General features: G+C 43.4%; 1 non-coding gene across 1 annotated transcript; it reads right to left on the bottom strand.

Annotated features, from left to right (window-relative positions):
• Positions 1-7,566: 7,566 nt before the first annotated feature.
• On the bottom strand, positions 7,567-7,651 carry LOC125549664. Its single transcript, XR_007301432.1, has one exon. It is a non-coding gene; the product is annotated as a small nucleolar RNA R16 (small nucleolar RNA).
• Positions 7,652-8,168: the final 517 nt, after the last annotated feature.

Genomic DNA, 8,168 nt, shown 5'->3' on the forward strand with positions numbered 1-8,168 from the left:
ACTGGTATGTCGGTCAACATTTCTAATTCCATTTTGCATTATACTACTAATGAAATTATTAATAATGCAAATCAATTAAGAGTTTCACTAGGCAGAAATGATAGTGAAATATCTAATTCCGTTAATGACATTCTTGATTTGGAGGTTGAACGCGCTTTAGAGATGATTCGTAATTTAGCTGCGGTCAGGCCTATGAATGACTCCGAGATAGATGCATTGAGGGTCAGGGTACTCGATAATTTTTGTGCGGATCTTGCACCTTCCTGTCCTGGGTCCGAGGTAGAGGAGAATACCATTGATGGGATAGTGGTTACGTCCACAGAGTCTGGTTATGAGGACTGGGTGGAGGATCAAACTAAGCCCAAACGCAAGTGGAAGCGGAAGGTCTATCCTGTGTCAGCGGTGCGTAGGAGTGCTAGGATCCGAACTACGAAAAGTTTTCATGATGAAATATGAGAGGAATTTTTTGGAATAGCAGAGGTCTTAAGGACTTGGCTAAGAGAAGGTTTCTGGCGGATGCGTCTATCGAGCATAGGTTGGATTTCATTGCGCTTTCGGAAACTGGCAGAGAAAATTTCTCTCCGCGGTTTCTTAGTACCTTATCGGGTGGTGTCGATTTTGATTGGCACTGCTTGCCACCGAGAGGAAGGTCAGGTGGGATATTACTTGGAGTTAATTGCGATTCATTGGAAGTACGGAGCGTAGTGATGAGTGACTTTGCAGTTAAGTTCCGGGTTAAGTCCAAGGTGGATGGGTTCAATTGGGCTCTGGTGGCGGTTTATGGTGCCGCACAGCCTGAACACAAACCAGACTTTTTGGCAGACCTTGTTCGAATTTGCGGTTCTGAACAACTCCCAATTCTGGTTGGAGGTGATTTCAATATCATTAGAAGAAGAGAGGAAAAGAATAATTATAATTTCGATGGCAGGTGGTCGTTCATGTTTAATACTATTATCGAAAGTTTGGATCTACGAGAGATAGAGCTTTCAGGTAGGAAGTTTACCTGGGCTAATACTTTACCCACTCCGACTTTTGAGAAGCTAGACAGAGTCCTAGCGAGCGTCGACTGGGAACAGAAATTTCCCTTGGTTACAGTCCAGGCGCTTTCGCGTGGTATTTCTGACCACACGCCTTTGCTTGTGGATTCTGGGGAGCCCACTTGCATGGGGAACAAAAATTCCTTTTCGTTCGAAATGGCATGGTTTGAACGAGAAGGCTTCTTCGATCTGGTAGCCAGGGAATGGGCTAAGGATGCAGGAGGTAGGACTGCGGTCGAGCGGTGGTAGAATAAGTTGAGACACTTGAGAAGTTTTTTGCGTGGGTGGGCTAAGAATCTTAGTGGGATATATAAGGTTGAAAAGGAGAGGCCCCTTACACTTATTCATTCCTTGGATCTCAAAGCTGAGTCCACGATTCTTCCTGCCACAGAGCTTCATGCAAAGCTTGAGGCGTTGATGAGATTGAAAGAGCTTCTCTGTGGGGAGGAATTGAAGTGGGCTTTGCGGGCTAAGGTTCGCAAAGTCGTCCAGGGGAACGCAAATACTCAATTCTTTCACATAATCGCTAATGGAAAGCATAGAAAGAAGAGAATCTTCCAACTTAAACAAGACGAAGGGACAATTCTAGGACAAGAAAACCTAAAACTCTACATTACCGAATACTATAAGCAGTTGTTCGGACCCCTAGAGGATAGTTGTGTATCCCTGGATGAGTCCAGGATTGAGGATGTGCCTCAACTTGCTGCTGATGAGAATGAAATTTTGACTGCCCCATTTACGGAGAAGGAGGTGTTTGATGCTATTTCACATATGAAGAATAATAAAGCTCCTGGGCCGGATGGTTTTCCGGTGGAGTTTTATAAAAAAAATGCTGGCACATTATTAAGGGGGATTTGTTATCGATGTTTCATGATTTATTCTCTGGACAACTTCAGCTATTTCATCTGAATTTTGGAACAATAACCCTGCTTCCTAAGAAAACGGAGGCTGTGAGGATTGAACAGTTCAGGCCGATCTGCCTTCTCAATGTTAGTTTCAAAATATTCACCAAGGTTGGGACTAATAGGCTCACCCAGATTGCGCATTCTGTGGTGTAGCATTCCCAAACTGCTTTCATGCCGGACAGAAACATCCTAAAAGGGGTTGTGGTCCTTCATGAAACGCTCCATGAAATCCACTCGAAAAAACTAGATGGAGTCGTTTTTAAGGTGGATTTTGAAAAGGCGTACGATAAAGTCAAATGGTCTTTCCTTCAACAGGTCTTGCGTATGAAAAGTTTTGATGAAGCCTGGCGACGTCAGGTCGAGTCGTTTACGCAAAAAAGGGAGTGTTGGAATTAAAGTAAATGACGACATATGGCATTATTTCCAGACACATAAGGGCCTGAGACAAGGAAATACGATGTCCCCTATTCTGTTCAATATTGTAGTTGATATGTTGGCAACTCTGATAGGAAGGGCTAAGGAGGCTGTACAGGTGGGTGGACTGGTACCTTATCTTGTTGATGGTGGTGTGTCTATCTTACAGTACGCCGATGATATGATCATCTTTATGGAGCACGACTTGGAAAAAGCGAGAAATATGAAGCTGGTGTTATGCTTATTTGAACAATTGACCGGGTTAAAGATCAATTTTCACAAAAGCGAATTGTTCTGTTTTGGTAGAGCCAAGGACGAACAAGAGGCTTATAGGCAATTGTTTGGGTGTGATTTGGAGACTTTACCTTTTACATACCTAGGAATACCAATCCACCATCATAAGCTGACAAACAGAGAATGGAAGTGTATCGAGGACCGCTTTGAAAAGAAATTGAGTTGCTGGAAGGGCAAGCTCACGTCATACGGAGGTCGGTTAATTCTGATAAATTCGGTCCTCACGAGTATGCCTATGTTTCTCTTGTCGTTCTTCAAAGTCCCAGTTGGAGTCAGGAAAAGACTGGACTTTTATCGTTCTCGCTTCTTTTGGCAGAGCGATGAACTCAAAAGAAAATACAGACTTGCCAAGTGGGATATTATATGTCGACCGAAAGACCAAGGGGGTCTTGGAATTGAGAACCTTGAGGTCAAGAACAGATGTCTTCTCAGCAAGTGGTTGTCAAAGTTATCCGTCGAGACCGATGCCACTTGGGCGCAGATCCTCCGTAGTAAGTATCTTCACTCCAAAACTTTGTCCCAGGTGATTGTGACGCCGACTGACTCGCCTTTTTGGAAAGGTCTTATGAGAGTCAAAGTAGCCTTCTTTAACAGGACAAAGTTTGTTATTGGTAACGGAGCTACCACACGATTCTGGGAAGATACTTGGCTATGAGAGACCCCCTGCGATTTAATATCCGTCTCTTTATGGTATTGTTCAACGACATGATGTCTTCGTTGCAATGGTACTACAATCGATTCCCCTTAATATTCAGTTTAGGAGAACGCTAGCTGGCAATCGTTGGAAACAATGGCTTCATCTAGTGAGCAGACTGATGGAGGTTCAGTTGTCTCAACAGCCCGATAAGTTACGCTGGTGCTTGGCGGATCAGGTTTCAACATGGCACCCGCGGAGTATGGGTATGGGTAATAGGTGCCCAAACCGACACCCGTCTCAATATTTTTTGCCCAAACTTGTACCCGTACCCGCACCTCGGGTTTTAAATTGTTCCCATTCCCGTACCCGGTCGGGTACGGGTAATACCCATGGGTAAAAATACCCATCTCAACATTTATATTTCAACATGTTCAAAGTTGACTAAACAATCATCAAGACATTCAAATAATCCATTCATACATCATACACATTCATGCACAATACAAATTAAAAAGAAAATGTCAAGTGTGGAGTGCAAAATTATTCACCAAATGGGGCGCTTCTCATGCTTCACCCTTTTCATTGGTGGAGCACACGTGTTGCTCGTCGGAGTAGCCGGACGTTGCAGGGCAGCCATGACCATGATCATGCCCCACCTTGTAGTCATCGCGGCACCTAGTTATTTTCCCTTTTGAAGGTGGATGGAGGCGTGAGGATAGAGACGACAACAAATATACTTGACAAGTTATACTTAGTGCCTGGTAGCTTAGGTTTTTTCTCAATCTAGTCAATGACACATGGGACCTACTTGACATAGTGTAGTAGTATACGGGTTTGCCGGTTTGCGGGTATGAGTATTGCCTTCCTGTACCCATACCCACCATACCCGATGAGTATAATATTTTTTTCCCATTTAGAAATCCATGGATATTTTTATTTCCCATACCCTTACTCTAATAGGGTTTTTACCCGCCGGGTTCGCGGGTAGCGGGTACCCATTGCCATGTTGAATCAGGTTTGTGGGGTTGCTTGCTTTTCCTATCACCGACGGTGCTTCAGCGACGACTATGGTCGGCAACGAGCGAAGATGACGATGGATGCAGTTTCTTTGGAGGTCTTTTGTGCAATCGTACGGGGACACCTGTGTATGCTATTTTCAATAAACACGTAGTTATTCCTAAAAAACATGTCAAGCTTACTCCAAATTTAAATTATGGTAAAAAATATAGATTGAAAGAAAGTTGAGAATTGACAACAATTCATGAAAAAAGGTGTTATTTGAAGTCGGTTGTAAAGAAAGATCATTTGGGATGGTATGTTTCACTCTTTTGTACTATGATTCTCTTTTTAAATGTTGGGATTGTAAAAGAACTCCGGGGATAGAAAATTTCAACGCATGGGGATGTCGATCACTGAACATGGTCTCAAATATGCAATTTCACAAGAATCGCAGAAAACAAAAAAAGCACATGATTCTTGATAAATAGGATATTATGGTAGCTCCCATTGCTTTGCGGTGGTGTCCCCAGTTGTCAATGGTTGCTAACTTGTCCTGATGGTGGAGTAATGATATTCCTAATGCCCATTGCAGAAGAAAAAAAATGATATTTGTAACGGAAATTATATGGAGGGACCTTTCCCTCACGTATCCTCTCGCACGAATCTTCTAGCCACTCGTTTGTGATACATATACGCATTGACCATGTGACTAGAGCTTTTTTTCTTTTGGTTTTTTAACATTTATGCTATTAGTTGTGTCGCACTATTCGGTTTGGCTATTAGAAGTTAAACTGTTTAAAATTGCCATCGTTCTATGAGATACTTGCTCAAAATGCTATTAGATATCTCAAAAATGACATCGTTTAATGAGATGTTTGCTCAAAAATACCATTAGACAACGTTATTGTTAGGTCAAACCCATTGACCATTTTTTTTGCAGGGAAACCCCATTGACCATGTTATATAACAAAAATACCTCTAAACCCATATGTCAGCTCTCTCTATCTCACAATAATAAATGCGGCCCCACTTTTCAGGAGTAAGCAGCGAATAATTTTACATGAAAAAAAGAACATTGTTGGGATCAAGTGAGACCCACAATTTATTGTACTGAGATAGAATGAGTGCTGACATGTCGGTACATAGGTATTTATGTCATTATAACATGGAAAATGAGATTTGAGTTGATAGTAATGGTGTCCAATGACATTTTTTAGTATGCACCTAACGAAGCGATGGCATTTGTGAGCAGTTAAAGTTTCTAGTGGCGAAATTGAGTAATGGGACACAACTTATGGCATAAATGATAAAAATACATGTTCTTTATTTTTTTTTGAGAAAAACGCCCTTGAGGCTTTTATTCATTATAATAACGGACAAGTTCATGTCTGATTGAACAAACTCAGTCAGAGTAGCACCCTTAAAAAAACCCAGTCAGACTAGCAGGAATTACATAAAAATGATAGAGCAGGTAGTAAGAAGAGCACCTCTGGCTCCTCGCCACCTCCCTGCTTGCAGCTGCCGAGGTCATGCACGCGCACGACGCATTCGCCCAGCTCACGCACGAGCAATTAGTACCGGGGCTCGTCCTCGAGGTGCGCCATAGAGAGCTGCACGGCGACGCCCCATGTCCCTTGAGGAGGCAAGGCGATTGACAGCGAAATCGATTGCTCCGAGGTAGTGAGCGCGTCCTCCTCAAGGGTCACTGCTAGAGCACCCAGCTGCTAGCACCACTCCTTCGTGCCATGGCGACTGCTCGCCGGAGGCCGCAACCACCCCATGGGCTTGGTGGCCAAGCACACGACGCCTCGGTGCTAAGCCACTAGGACCATTCGTGAGCCCCGTTCCCCCCCTGTGCGAGCTCCGCCCCTTCTTGAGGGCCCTCCCGCTCAGGCAATTCGACCGCAGCCTCCTCCTTCATCGTCTCCGACAAGGTAAACCACCATGGCCATGCCAGGCTTCTAGAGCTCCTTTCCTCGATTCCCTGTGCTTGTTGCCTCCTCTTCTTCCACCCTCTAGCTCGTTGCTATTCTCAATTGCAGGGGAGAAGCCCCACCGGCGAGCCCCGCTTCTCCCTTTTCGCCGGGGCGGCCGCGAGCATCCCTGTGCCTTGGGTGCCTCGGCTGGGACGAGCTTGCGGAGGATGGAGTAGTCCGGGGATCCATCGCCCACAAACTCGGTGACGGAGGCTCGAACAGGTCCCCGCCGTCGTTGGCGCCCCTGGACCCAGTGACTTCATGCCAAGTCTCACCGTAACTTAGCTTCATTTATCAGTCATCCATTGAATATCCGACATACTAGATCGACCCATATTCCAAATGAAATATTTTAAAGTGCTCAGAAGAAATTGAAAAAAATCCAATAAATCATAAATGTTTCGTTTGTATTATGTGAAAATTTCAATCCTTTTGGATGTGTCGTTTGTAAAGAAACATCTTCTATTTATTTAAGCTCAAAAGGCTATTTGATCACATAAACATACATCCAAATGGGTTGAAACTTTCCCAGAATATAAAACGAAACACTTATGATTTATTGGATACTAGTAAGATGCCCGTGCTATGCTACGAAACCACATGAATGTAGAGCCAAAAGTAATTTAGCTGCATCCAATTATTAAAGAAATCAATCAAGACCTTCTTAAGTCACAAAAGAAGCAACTTGTTGTTCCTTTTCTTATCACATGTACACTCTCTGTTCCTAAATATAAGTTTTTTTAGATATTCCAATATGAACTGCATGCAAAACGAGTGAATCTGCACTCTAAAATACATCTATATATATCTGCATGTAGTTCATATTAAAATCTCTAAAAAGACTTATATTTAGGAATGGATGGAGTATGAATGAACATTTCTACTAATGTAATATGCACATCATTTTTCTTATCACATCATCATTTTAATCTTTGCACTATGTTTCTAATGTTGAAGTTTATAACTGTAATACGTTCTAATCTACACTTGAGATCTCCCAGCATGTTATTGTATCGCATTGAAAATGGTATGAACTATTGACAACATTCTTAAAAATACACGCATATAGATTTGAGAGGACTTGAAATCAACATAAGCCAAGCTACATCCTGCCAAATGTAATGTTTGAATGTATTTAGAAGAACTTGAGGATGGGTTGATTAGATAATAAGTGGGGTTTTGTGAACATATCAAAGATTCAGTGTCCAGCGTGATATTTCACATCATTTGCCATCCTATGTTGCACGGGAAGATTGATAAAAATATGCAACGAGAAAAAGAAACAAACGTTGAGCACTTTCATGCAAGGCATCAGATGATAAGCAAAGATTATTAATCCACACATGGAAGTTTCCATCTGTGTGTATGATAGATGTTCAATGTGCCACCAGGAATAGTCAATGAATCGAAATTACCATGATTGCAAATACTATATGTTTTGAATGGGGCCCATTTGCATCTATCTAACATCCGGTGCATTTGAGTGTGGTCGTGCTCAAGGCATCCATGATGGTCCTCATGGCCTCTGCCGTCGTGGCCATGATCGCCGTGAGTAAGAAATAATACTTGCTGCTTCCTGAGGAGCAATGAAATGCTATATGGCTATCAAAGGAGCTAGAGTGTGACCTTCATGCAATGCTCGCACCGACCATAGCGGCCAAGGCCGATGTGCAGCATGCCCTAGATCGGGTGCTCACGCTCGAAGTCGCCTACATACTGTCTCTGCTCCCCAATGACGCTGAGCCTACATTGGTGGTCCTGTCGTCAATCCTGAGCAGTCCCCCCATCCGGGACGCACTGGTCATTGTCATGGACTAGCCGGGCAGGCTTTTGGGCTCCCTCCAACTTGGCCCGGAGGATAAGAGGACTAGCCGAGTCGAGGCGGTTTTGGCCCGGCTCAGTTTCA

Source organism: Triticum urartu, chromosome 3 (assembly GCF_003073215.2).
Source record: "Triticum urartu cultivar G1812 chromosome 3, Tu2.1, whole genome shotgun sequence".
Classification (NCBI taxonomy): domain Eukaryota; kingdom Viridiplantae; phylum Streptophyta; class Magnoliopsida; order Poales; family Poaceae; genus Triticum; species Triticum urartu.